We start from the raw sequence: 13,651 nt of genomic DNA, 5'->3' as shown, positions 1-13,651 counted from the left end.
CAAAACACTAAGATCAGCTACGCAAGGACAGTAGGATTATATTTTCTTATATCTTAAATTTTCTGGAGTATTAGTTTTCTTAAATTTAGTTTTAAGTTAATTTTAACACTAGATATTTGATATTAGAGTATTACCACTAATAATTATGTCATAATTATTAACATTAATGAGTGACAATAGCATTTGGCTGTTTAAAAAGTCCATACATTTTAGAGAGACATACCAAAATAAATATGGATGAAACAATATGATTTAGATTTGTTACAAAATAATCCTGGCTCACAGGTGGGAGGGTGGAAAGCATGGGAGATGGGGCATAAAAAAACACGATTAGCCATGTGCTAATATTTGTTAAATTTAGAGAATAGGTAAATAGGGCTTCACTGTGCTTGTTTTCTCTGTTTTCATATAAATTTTAAGTTTACCATAATTAAAAACTAAAACAGCTGACTTAAAAATTTTAAAGTGGGGAGAGGATTAAAGATGGCCGCATGAGAGGAGAGACAGAGGCTTCCTCCTAAAACTGGATACAATTAGAAAATATAGTTGGCGCAGCTAATCCTGAGAGAGCAACAGGAAAGAGGACGAGTCAGACTGCATACACCTGGAGAAAAGAACAGACCTCAGGGAACAGGGTAACGTACCAGAGCTGTGGCTCCACGGGACCCAAGCCCCTCCCCCACCCCAGCTCACCGGCGGGAGGAAGAGAAACGGAGCAGGGAGGGACTGGAAGCCTGGGACTGCTGAATACCTAGCTCCAGAGATCTGCTCTGGGAGCACAAACCTACATTTCATGGTGCTTTCATCATACTCTTCTGATTACGGGGTTGGAAAGCTGGGACAGGCAGAGTTCCTGGGGAGACTGGGATTCCGGCCACTTCTGGAAAGCAGGGATCCATATCCAGCTGCTCTGGGACAAAAACTTATACCTGTGTGACTGACCCACTGGCTTAGGCAGTGGAGACAGGCACAGCAGCAGGGAGGTGGGGAACAGCTCTTTCCTCCCCCCAGGCACCAGTACTGCTCCCCTGCAACCCCCGACATTGCTTCAGGGGCTCAGCAGCTCCAGAGACCACAGCTTCTGGACACTAGAGGGCGCCATATACAAACATGAAACGCCAAAGGAACCTTGTCCAGAGTAAAACTATTAATACAACTCCAGAGAAAGATTTAAATGATATGGACCTTGTGACTCTTCCTGAAAGGGAGTTCAAAATAAAAATCATCAACATTCTAGTGGAGGTACGGAAAGACATCCAAGCACTCAGGAATGAATTCAGGTCAGAGATCCAATCGTTGAAGTGCACGATGGAGGGTATTAAAAGCAGGTTGGATACGGGGGAGGAGATGATAAATTAAATAGAAACTAGAGAAGAGGAATACAAAGACGCTGAGGCACAGAGAGAAAAAAGGATCTCTAAGAATGAAAGAATATTGAGAGAACTGTGTGACCAATCCAAAAGGAACAATATCTGCATTATAGGGGTGCCAGAAGAAGAAGAGAGAGAGAAAGGGATAGAAAGTGTCTTTGAGGAGGTACTTGCTGAAAACTTCCCCAATGGGGGGAAGGAGATAGTCTCTCAGGCCATGGAGATCCACAGATCTCCCAACACAAGGGAACCAAGGAAGACAACACCAAGACACAGTAATTAAAATGGAAAAGATCAAGGATAAGGACAGACTGTTAAAAGCAGCCAGAGACAGAAATAAGATGACATACAAAGGAAAGCCCATCAGGCTAACATCAGACTTCTCAGCAGAAACCTTACAGGCCAGAAGGGAGTGGCATGATGTATTTAATGCCATGAAGCAGAAGGGCCTGGAACCAAGATTACTTTATCCTGCAAGATTATCCTTTAAATTTGAAGGAGGGATTAAACAATTTCCAGATAAGCAAAAGCTGAGAGAATTTACCTCCCACAAACCATCCCTACAGTCTATTTTGGAGGGACTGCTATAGATGGAAGTGTTCCTAAGGTTGAATAGCTGTTACTAGAGGTAATAAAACCACAGTAAAGAAGTGGAACAGCTAATTACTAAGCAAATGCGAAATTAAATTAACTATCCCGAAAGTCAATCAAGAGATAGACAAAAAGTACAGAATACGATACCTAATATATAAAGAATGGAGGAGGAAGGAAAAGGAGGAGAAACAGAAAAGAACCTTTAGATTGCGTTTGTAACAGCATACTAAGTGAGTTAAGTTAGACTCTTAGATAGTAAGAAAATTAACCTTGAACCTTTGGTACCCATTAATCTAAAGCCTGCAATGGCAATAAGTACATACCTATCAATAATCACCCTAAATGTAAATGGACTGAATGCACCAATCGAAAGATACAGAGTCACTGAATGGATAAAAAAAACAAGACCCATCTATATGCTGCTTACAAGAGACTCACCTCAAACCCAAAGACATACACAGACTAAAAGTCAAGGAATGGAAAAGGATATTTCATGCAAACAACAGGGAGAAAAAAGCAGGTGTTGCAGTACTAGTATTAGACAAAATAGACTTCAAAACAATGAAAGTAACAAGAGATAAAGATGGACATTACATACTGATAAAGTGCTCAGTCCAACAAGAGGATATAACCATTAAAAATATATATGCACACAACACAGGAGCACCAGCATATGTGAAACAAATCCAAACAGAACTAAAGGAGAAATAGAATGCAATGCATTCATTTTGGGACACATCAACACACCATTCACTCCAAAGAACAGATCCACCAGACCGAAAATAAGTAAGGACACAGAGGCACTGAACAACACACTAGAACAGATGGACATAATAGACATCTATAGAACTCTACACCCAAAAGCAACAGGATACACATTCTTCTCAAGTGCACATGGAACATTCTCCAGAATAGACCACATACTAGGCCACAAAAGGAGCCTCAGTAAATTCAAAAAGACTGAAATTCTACCAACCAACTTTTCAGACCACAAAGGTATAAAACTAGAAGAACTAAATTGTACAAAGAAAGCAAAAAAGGCCCACAAACACATGGAGGCTTAACAACATGCTCCTAAATAATCAATGGATCAATGACCAAATTAAAATAGAGATCAAGCAATATATGGAAACAAATGACAACAACAACACAAAGCCCCAACTTCAGTGGGACGCAGCAAAAGCAGTCTTAACAAGAAAGTATACAGCAATCCAGGCCTATTTAAAGAAGGAAGAACAATCCCAAATGAATAGTCCAACATCACAATTATCGAAATTGGAAAAAGACGAAAAAATGAGGCCTAAAGTCAACAGGAGGAGAGACATAATAAAGATCAGAAAAGAAATAAATAAAATTGAGAAGAATAAAACAATAGAAAAAAATCAATGAAAGCAAGAACTGGTTCTTTGAGCAAACAAACAAAATAGATAAGCCTCTAGCCAGACTTATTAAGAGAAAAATAGAATCAACACACATCAACAGAATCAGAAATGAGAACGGAAAAATCACGATGGACCCCACAGAAATACAAAGAATTATTAGAGAATACTATGAAAACCTATATACTAACAAGCTGGAAAACCTAGAAGAAATGGACAACTTCCTAGAGAAATACAACCTTCCAAGACTGACCAAGGAAGAAACAGAAAATCTAAACAAACCAATTACCAGCTGTAGGGGCCGGCCTACGGCCGAGGCTGAGTCCCACTATGGCTGAACACCGCCCTTCCACTGTAGCTGACCAATGCCCTAAGATGGTGCCTGCTTCCTGGGTGCCACCCTTCCTGGTTTGCTGGCATTAGCATAAGGAAGTTGCTCCTATAGGCTTGCCCCATGCTTCCGCACTCGTGCTCAACTCATGCAGAAGGCATGCTACCAATCAGCTTAAAGGTCACGCATGATCTTGATCACCATAGGCCAGCTTCCTTTATATAAGGCATAAGCAGGAAAGAGAAGCTCTCTCTCTCTCCTCTCATTCTTCCTCTCACTCGCTCCCTCCGGCTGTTGCTTCTTCTCACTCACCTTCTCCCGACCTTCTGAGCAACAATAAAGAACTGAAGTGAACCAGGTCTGTGTACGTATCGCTGTCGTCACCGCCACAAGGAGCGAACGCGGTATCTGGAGCTGAAACCCGGGAATTTTTCTCCAACCACCCAGAGGAGAAACTGGCGACGCGGACGCCATAGAGCTTCTTACCCTGAAGCAGTACCTGTGGACCCCATTCAGAAGGATCGCTCGGGAAGGCGCCGCAGAGGAGAAGGGTGAGTGGACCAACGAGCAAAGTGAAAGTAGGAAAGGAGATAGCAAGCGGCTGTGGTGGGGATTTCTGTTTTGTCTGTCCGTCATAGTGTTCTTTGTTGTACTGTTTTGTTTTGTCAAAAATGTTATGAAAAGTTAGAGCGCCAGTGAAAGTTCGCGGGATAGCGACGAAGCAAGGAAAGTTCGCGGTATAGCGACGAATGTAAATTAGTGATAAGCCATAAGGGAAGGAGAGGAGGTTCTTGAAAGAAGAAAGAGCCTCTGACACAGGGGGGTCCTCTGATGAGGAAGAGGACCAAGAATTATCAGGAGAAGAGTTAGAGGCTAGGGCTGCTCAGAGAGGACACCGGCCCACATTGTACCCCTCACTGAGCCAACTGAGAATAAGCAGAGAGGAAGGAGAGACTAGTTCGGCCCCTCTCCCCAATAAGAGCAGTAAGGTAGAAGAGATTGTGCCAACTGCCCCAAATCATCCATTTTGCTCTCCAACCTATAGAGCAGAGCCACCCCATTACCAGAGTTACTCATGTTGTGGTGGCCAGGGGTGCCAAGAACAATTGGGCAAGAATAGATGGAGGGAATGGCTAACCATGGAGGGGAATGCAGCCTTCCCAGTAATAGAAGATCCAAACACCCAGCAAAGATACCATCAAGCCCTAGATTTTAAGCTTGTAAAAAGCCTAAAGGAAGCTGCCACCACCTATGGAGTGCAAGCAGCGTTCACTGTGGCCATAGTGGAGTCATTAGCCACTCAGAATCTAACACCAGATGATTGGGCTAATGTAGCCAGAGCATGCCTTACTGGAGGTCAGTACCTGCTATTCAAAACTGCATGGGCAGAGCTTTCACAAGACACTGCCCGGCACAACACTGCCGCAGGGAACAATCAGTGGAACCTAGAGATGCTAATGGGCACAGGACCTTACTTAGGACAGCATAATCAGATAAATTACCCGCCTGCAGTGTATATGCAAATAGCTACAGCAGCTGTCAAGGCCTGGAAAACACTCCAGGGCACTGGTGATTTACAGGGTCAATTATCTAAAGTACTCCAAGGACCAAATGACCTTATGCAGACTTCTTGGCGAGACTGATGCAAACCGCAGGCCGTATATTTGGAGATGCTGACACAGCCATGCCCCTAGTAAAACAGTTGGCCTATGAGCAAACAAATAAATGGTGTAAAGAAGCTATCAGGCCTTGGAAAAATAAAGATTTAAATGTGTACCTCAAAGTTTGCCGAGACATCTATGATAGTGTAGTGCAAGGACAAGTGATAGCCACAGCCATAACTCAGGGACTGCAACAGGCACGTAGCAGAGGTACCCCTCCTGGGGCATGCTTCCATTGCAAGCAGATGGGTCATTTAAAGCGAGATTGCCCGAAATTAGGCAGAGGAGGAGCCAGTGTGACCAACATCAAACCACAACCGAGATTATGTCCCAGATGTAGAAAAGGAAACCATTGGGCAAGAGAGTGCAGATCAGTAGTAGATGTGGAGGGACGCCCACTACCCTCGCAGCAGGCAAAAAACGGGAGGCCGGGCCCCCCACCTCAGGACCCTCAAATGTATGGGGTGATCCAACAAATTCCCAGGACATATTTTCATCTGACAGATCAAGGATCCAGCTTGGAGTTGAAGAACCAAGGAGAGCCACCACAGGGAGTGCAGGAGTGGACATCCGTGCCACCACCAGACTCGTATTGATACCCGAGATGGGGGTCCAGTTACTAGAGTCAGATTTTAAAGGTCCATTACCTAAGGATACAGTGGGACTCCTATTGGGTCGGAGTTCCACAACCAAAGCAGGATTGATAGTACACCCAGGAGTTATTGACCCAGATTATGAGGGAGTAGTAAAGATTATGGTCTCCTCCCCAAGAGGCGTTACAGCCATCAATTCTGGAGACCGCATTGCTCAAATTCTTATGCTTCCTAGTAAGCATAGACAATATGGACATAAAAACATGAAAAGAAGTCAATCAGATTTGGATCATCTGGGGCCCCTCTGACCTGTTTCACAATGGAGCTGGGAGACAGGCCTATGCTTGTCCTAAAGATTAGAGATAGGAACTTCTTAGGACTATTAGACACAGGAGCAGATCACAGCATTATAAGGGAAGATGAGTGGCCAAAAGATTGGCCTTTAAACCGAGCTGCTCAGACTTTAAAAGGGCTAGGCATAGCCCAAGCCCCATTATGTAGTGCTGCCACACTCCCCTGGAAGGACCCGGAGGGACATGAGGGAGTGGTTCAACCTTATGTGCTGAGCATACCGGTGTCTCTCTGGGGAAGAGACATACTGACCCAGATGAATCTTAAACTAACAACAGAAACCTTCTATAGTAATCAGGCAAAGTCCATTATGAGGAAGCAGGGCCAAACAGGGACCGGAGGCATAGGAAAAAATTTGACTGGCAGAGAGACACCCATCCCGCTCTCAGGAGTGGTACCCAGTAGGATTGGAGGCCCAGGACTGGGTTTTTCCTCGGGGCCATTGAGGACAGACAAGAACTAAAAATACAATGGCGATCAGAGGAGCCCGTGTGGGTTCCTCAGTGGCCCCTTACTAAAGAGAAAAGGGAAGCAGCCCACACATTAGTGCAAGAGCAAATTGCCGCAGGGCATCTTCAAAGTTCTACTTCCCCATGGAATACACCCATATTTGTCATAAGAAAGAAATCAGGAAAATGGAGATTGCTGCATGATCTAAGAGCTGTAAATAATCAGATGATTCTCATGGGATCAGTACAATTAGGTTTACCATTGCCTGTGGCCCTGCCAAAAGATTGGAAGACCATTGTAATAGATATCAAAGATTGTTTCTTTTCCATCCCTCTTCATCCTGAGGATTGTAAAAGGTTCGCCTTCAAGGTACCAGCTGTCAATCATGGTCACCCAGATGAGCAGTATGAATGGAAGGTGTTGCCACAAGGCATGGTGAATAGCCCTACTATGTGCCAATTGTTTGTACATAAGGCCCTGGCAGAAGTTAGAAAAAGGTTCCCTGAAGTGATTATCTATCATTATATGGATGATATTCTCTTATGTCATGAAAGGAACAGTGTAGTAGAAGAAGGCCTCTGCTTCTTGCGAGAACATTTTAAACAATGGGGCTTAGAACTAGCACCAGAAAAGGTACAGGTAACTTGTACCAAACAGTATTTAGGAATAAAATTGGAAGATACTATTGTTAGACCATTAAAAGTGATCATAAGAACAGATCATCTAAGCACCCTCAATGATTTTCAAAAACTCCTTGGAGATATAAATTGGGTAAGGCCATTCCTAAAGCTTACAGATGAAGAGCTCAGTCCATTATATGAGACACTGAAGGGTGATTCTGATTTATCATCTCCGCGCTCTCTCAGTAAGCAAGCCAAGGAAGCCTTGAGCCTAGTCCAATCCCGCTTGCAGCTTGCCCAGGTAGATAGAATAGACTATGGCAAATTGCTATTCCTTATAGTGATACCCAGTAATAATAGCCCAACAGGGGTACTTTGGCAGGAAGGGCCAATTCTCTGGGTATATCTGGCCCACTCTCCAGGAAAAACATTAAGATGGTATCCTCAGAGTATAGCTGATTTGATCATCAAGGGAATCAGGACAGCTATAAAAACATTTGGGATTCCCCCAAACATAATAATAACACCTTATACTGCTGAGCAGATTGAATGTCTTACTGCATGCTGTGATGCATGGGCTGTTGCTTACACCATCACCAATGCTTCCTTTGACAACCACTACCCAAAACATCCTTGGCTACAGTTCTGCCTCTCTAATCCCGTCATCTTTCCTAAAAACACAAGATGTAATCCCATACCCAAGGCTAAGGTGGTGTTCACTGATGGGTCAAAGAATGGCATTGGGACTGTGGTCACTGGTGACCAATCTTGGACATTCAGTTTTCCAACCACTTCAGCCCAACAAACAGAGCTGTTGGCTGTAGCACAAGCCTTTACACTTTTCTCACAGGAACCTTTTAACCTTTTAGCAGATAGTCAGTATGTAGTGAATGCTGTGTCCATCTTAGAGAATGTAAGTTATATTAGCCAGTCTTTCCCCGTTGCCAGTATTTTCAGAAAGCTACAACAACTGATCTGGGATCGATCAACACCTTTCTTTATTGGACATGTAAGAGCCCACACTTCCCTCCCAGGATCCATTGCTGAGGGAAACAGACGTGCCGATGCCCTGACCTGTGAGTCTAACATCTCAGTGATATTTGACCCTGTAGAACAAGCCACACAATTTCACAAACAATTTCATGTGAATTCAAACACCCTTCGCTTAAAATATAATATTACTAGAGACCAAGCTAGAGCCATAGTAGTAAGTTGTAAATGGTGTGTTACACTCTTACCCACCGTTTCAGAGGGAGTCAATCCAAAGGGACTACTACCCAATCACATTTGGCAAATGGATGTCACTCATATTCCAGAGTTTGGCAAGATGAAATATATTCATGTGTCTGTTGACACCTGCTCAGGCATCATTTTCGCCTCTTGCCATACAGGGGAAAAAACTAGAGATGTCATAACTCACTGCCTTCAGGTGTTTTCGGCCTGGGGAAAGCCCAAGCATGTAAAAACTGATAATGGACCAGCATATACATCCCAATCCTTTCTTAGATTTTTAAGGGTAATGGATATCACCCATATCACAGGTATTCCCTACAACCCTCAAGGGCAAGGCGTGGTAGAGCGCACCAACCTGACCCTTAAAAATGCTGTCTATAAACAAAAAGGGGGAATAGGGGCAGACTTCAGATCCCCCAGAGACAAACTTAAAATCATATTATTCATTTTAAATTTTTTGACATTGGACAAAGATGGCCACAGTGCAGCAGAGCGGCATAATCGCCATTCCAGGCCTAAAGACATGCCCGCAGTTATGTGGAAGGATGTATTGGAAGGATCATGGAAAGGCCCGGATCCAGTGTTAATCTGGAACCGAGGCTCTGTTTGTGTTTTCCCACAGGACCGAAACAATCCCATCTGGGTGCCTGAACGCCTGACACGGAGAGTGGCAAGACCAGAGCCGGAAGTGCGAGATGCCGACCCCACTGATGCTGATCCTGCTACTGATCCTTCAGCAGGCGATAGCGGAACCCAGAGAACTATGGGGTCTGGTGAAGGCTTGGCCTCTACCACTCCCGGTGACTGAAACTGCACATACCTTTCCCGCCTTTTTCTCTACCAATAGTACACTTAATCTCCCATATCTGCCCTTTGACAGCTCCCATGACTGCCCTTTGACCTCTCTAAAGCTGCCAATCTGTCCAGGGAATTAGGCAAGATGTTATCCACCAATTGGTCCAGTGAGTTTGATGTGCTCACCACTCAGCTACAGCTAGAAATATTGAATGTTAGTTCCCAAAAGGTAGAGGCACTGTCTGTAGCTCAGTTTGCTGAAGCCGTGCTAAATGCCACCAAAGCCTGGTCAGGCATGGGTGTTATGGGTATATTACTCCTTGTAGGTCTTCTCCTACTTGGGAGAAAAGTCTGTTCCATGCAACGGCAACATCGGGAAGTGCGGATGGCTCTGGTGCAGGTCATGGCAGCTATAGAGGAAGGCATCTCCCCTAGGGTGTAGCTCAATATGTTAGACCAGTAGTCAAAGACGGGTAAGATCAGGAGGTATGCATACCAACCTAAGACAGGGCGCAGACCTTAGCTGTCTGTTGCCCTATGACGGGTAAGGATGTTGCGACTCCCTGACAACCTAAGACAGGCATGGTCCCCGAGCCTCATTGTGTTAAAAAACAAAAAAGGGGGAGATGTAGGGGCCTGCCTACGGCCGAGGCTGAGTCCCACTATGGCTGAACACCGCCCTTCCACTGTAGCTGACCAATGCCCTAAGATGGTGCCCGCTTCCTGGGCGCCACCCTTCCTGGTTTGCTGGCATTAGCATAAGGAAGTTGCTCCTATAGGCTTGCCCCATGCTTCCGCACTCGTGCTCAACTCATGCAGAAGGCATGCTACCAATCAGCTTAAAGGTCACGCATGATCTTGATCACCATAGGCCAGCTTCCTTTATATAAGGCATAAGCAGGAAAGAGAAGCTCTCTCTCTCTCCTCTCATTCTTCCTCTCACTCGCTCCCTCCGGCTGTTGCTTCTTCTCACTCACCTTCTCCCGACCTTCTGAGCAACAATAAAGAACTGAAGTGAACCAGGTCTGTGTACGTATCGCTGTCATCACCGCCACAAGGAGCGAACGCGATAACCAGCAAAGAAATTGAAGTGGTAATCAAAAAACTACCCAAGAACAAAACCCCCGGGCCAGATGGATTTACCTCAGAATTTTATCAGACATACAGAGAAGATATAACACTCATTCTCCTTAAAGTTTTCCAAAAAATAGACGAAGAGGGAATACTCCCAAACTCATTCTATGAAGCCAACATCACCCTAATACCAAAACCAGGCAAAGACCCCACCAAAGAAGAAAATTACAGACCAATATCCCTGATGAACATAGATGCAAAAATACTTAAAAAAATATTAGCAAACCAAATTCAAAAATACATCAAAAGGATCATACACCATGACCAGGTGGGATTCATCCCAGGGATGCAAGGATGGTACAACATTTGAAAATCCATCAACATCATCCACCACATAAACAAAAAGAAGGACAAAAACCACATGATCATCTCCACAGATGCTGAAAAAGCATTTGACAAAATTCAACATCCATTCATGATAAAAATAACAAAATGGGTATAGAGGGCAAGTACCTCAACATAATAAAGGCCATATATGATAAACCCACAGCCAACATCATACTGAACACTGAGAAGCTGAAAGCTTTACCTCTGAGATGGGGAACAAGACAGGGATGCCCACTCTCCCCGCTGTTATTCAACATAGTACTGGAGGTCCTAGCCATGGATTAGACAAAACAAAGAAATACAAGGAATCCAAATTGGTAAAGAAGAAGTTAAACTGTCATTATTTGCAGATGGCATGATATTGTACATAAAAAACCCTAAAGACACCACTCCAAAACTACTAGAACTGATATCAGAATACAGCAAAGTTGCAGGATACAAAATTAACACACAGAAATCTGTGGCTTTCCTATACACCAACAATGAACCAACAGAAAGAGAAATCAGGAAAACAACTCCATTCACAATTGCATCAAAAATGATAAAATACCTAGGAATAAACCTAACCAAAGAAGTTACAGACTTATACTCTGAAAACTACAAGTCACTCTTAAGAGAAATTAAAGGGGACACTAACAGATGGAAACTCATCCCATGCTCGTGGCTAGGAAGAATTAATATCGTCAAAATGGCCATCCTGCCCAAAGCAATATACAGATTTGATGCAATCCCTATCAAATTACCAGCAACATTCTTCAATGAACTGGAACAAATAATTCAAAAATTCATATGGAAACACCAAAGACCCCGAATAGCCAAAGCAATCCTGAGAATGAAGAATAAAGTAGGGGGGATCTCACTCCCCAACTTCAAGCTCTACTATAAAGCCATAGTAATCAAGACAATTTGGTACTGGCACAAGAGCAGAGCCACAGACCAATGGAACAGACTAGAGAATCCAGACATTAACCCAAACATATATGGTCAATTAATATATGATAAAGGAGTCATGGACATACATTGGGGAAATGACTGTCTCTTCAACAGATGGTGCTGGCAAAACTGGACAGCTACATGTAAGAGAATGAAACTGGATCATTGTCTAACCCCATACACAAAAGTAAATTTGAAATGGATCAAAGACCTGAATGTAAGTCATGAAACCATAAAACTTCTAGAAAAAAACATAGGCAAAAATCTCTTGGACATAAACATTAGTGACTTCTTCATGAACGTATCTCCCCGGGCAAGGAAAACAAAAGCAAAAATGAACAAGTGGGACTACATCAAGCTGAAAAGCTTCTGTACAGCAAAGGACACCATCAACAGAACAAAAAGGTACCCTACAGTATGGGAGAATATATTCATAAATGACAGATCAGGTAAAGGGTTGACATCCAAAATATATAAAGAGGTCACACACCTCAACAAACAAAAAGCAAATAATCCAATTCAAAAATGGGCAGAAGAGCTGAACAGACAGTTCTCCAAGGAAGAAATTCAGATGGCCAACAGACACATGAAAAGATGCTCCACATCGCTAGTCATCAGAGAAATGCAAATTAAAACCACAATGAGATATCACCCACCGCACACCAGGAGGATGGCCACCACCCAAAAGACAAACAACAACAAATGTTGGTGAGGTTGTGGAGAAAGGGCAACCCTCCTACATTGCTGGTGGGAATGTAAATTAGTTCAACCATTGTGGAAAACAGTATGGAGGTCCCTCAAAAAGCTCAAAATAGAAATACCATTTGACCCAGGAATTCCACTTCTAGGAATTTACCCTAAGAATGCAGCAGCCCAGTTTGAAAAAGACAGATGCACCCCTATGTTTATCGCAGCACTATTTATAATAGCCAAGAAATGGAAGCAACCTAAGTGTCCATCAGTAGATGAATGGATAAAGAAGATGTGGTACATATACACAATGGAATATTATTCAGCCATAAGAAGAAAACAAGTCCTACCATTTGCAACAACATGGATGGAGCTAGAGGGTATTATGCTCAGTGAAATAAGCCAGGCGGAGAAAGACAAGTACCAAATGATTTCACTCATATGTGGAGTATAAGAACAAAGATAAACTGAAGGAACAAAACAGCAGCAGAATCACAGAACCCAAGAATGGACTAACAGTTACCAAAGGGAAAGGGACTGGGGAGAATGGGTGGGAAGGGAGGGAGAAGGGCGGGGAAAAAGAAAGAGGGCCTTACAATTAGCACGTATAATGTGGGAGGGGGGAATGGGGAGGGATGTGTAACACAGAGAAGACAAGTAGTGATTCTACAGCATCTTACTAAGCTGATGGACAGTGACTGTAATGGGGTTTGTCGGGGGAACTTGGTGAAGGGGGGAGCCTAGTAAACTTAATGTTCTTCATGTAATTGTAGATTAATGATAACAAAATGAATAAAAAATATATATATATATATATTCTGAAATGAAAAAAAATTTTTAAGTGAAAGGCACTAATAAGCACTATTTTGAAATTTTATATGTAATTACATCTATGCATCTATCACTGAATAAAGACTGGAAATATCTCACATTAAGAGGATGTCAGTTGATCAGAACCTTCCTTCATATACTTCTGAGTTGTGACTTAAAAAAAACAAACAGAAAACAAGGTAAATATAATCTTCATTACATCATCAAATGTAAAATGCTCCAATATTTTAGGTACCACTAAAATGCTGCTAATTATGGTTTAAGATGCTTCTCAACTATAGAAATGTTGAAATGTGAAAATATGTGCATGTTAGAATTGATGAAATTAAATTAACAGGCCAGATTCAGCCACTGACTTT

At 42.9% G+C, this 13,651-nt stretch overlaps 1 protein-coding gene across 9 annotated transcripts in view; it reads right to left on the bottom strand.

The window, feature by feature from the left end:
• Positions 1–13,651, bottom strand: part of ATXN3 (ataxin 3) — a 77,740-nt gene that overhangs the window by 11,953 nt on the left and 52,136 nt on the right. The gene's annotated exons all lie outside the window — the stretch shown is intronic.

The sequence above is a fragment of the Manis pentadactyla genome, chromosome 11 (genome assembly GCF_030020395.1).
Source record: "Manis pentadactyla isolate mManPen7 chromosome 11, mManPen7.hap1, whole genome shotgun sequence".
Classification (NCBI taxonomy): Eukaryota; Metazoa; Chordata; class Mammalia; order Pholidota; family Manidae; genus Manis; species Manis pentadactyla.
Note: the sequence above shows the minus strand (reverse complement) of the source record. Positions and strands in the feature narration are given on the sequence as shown.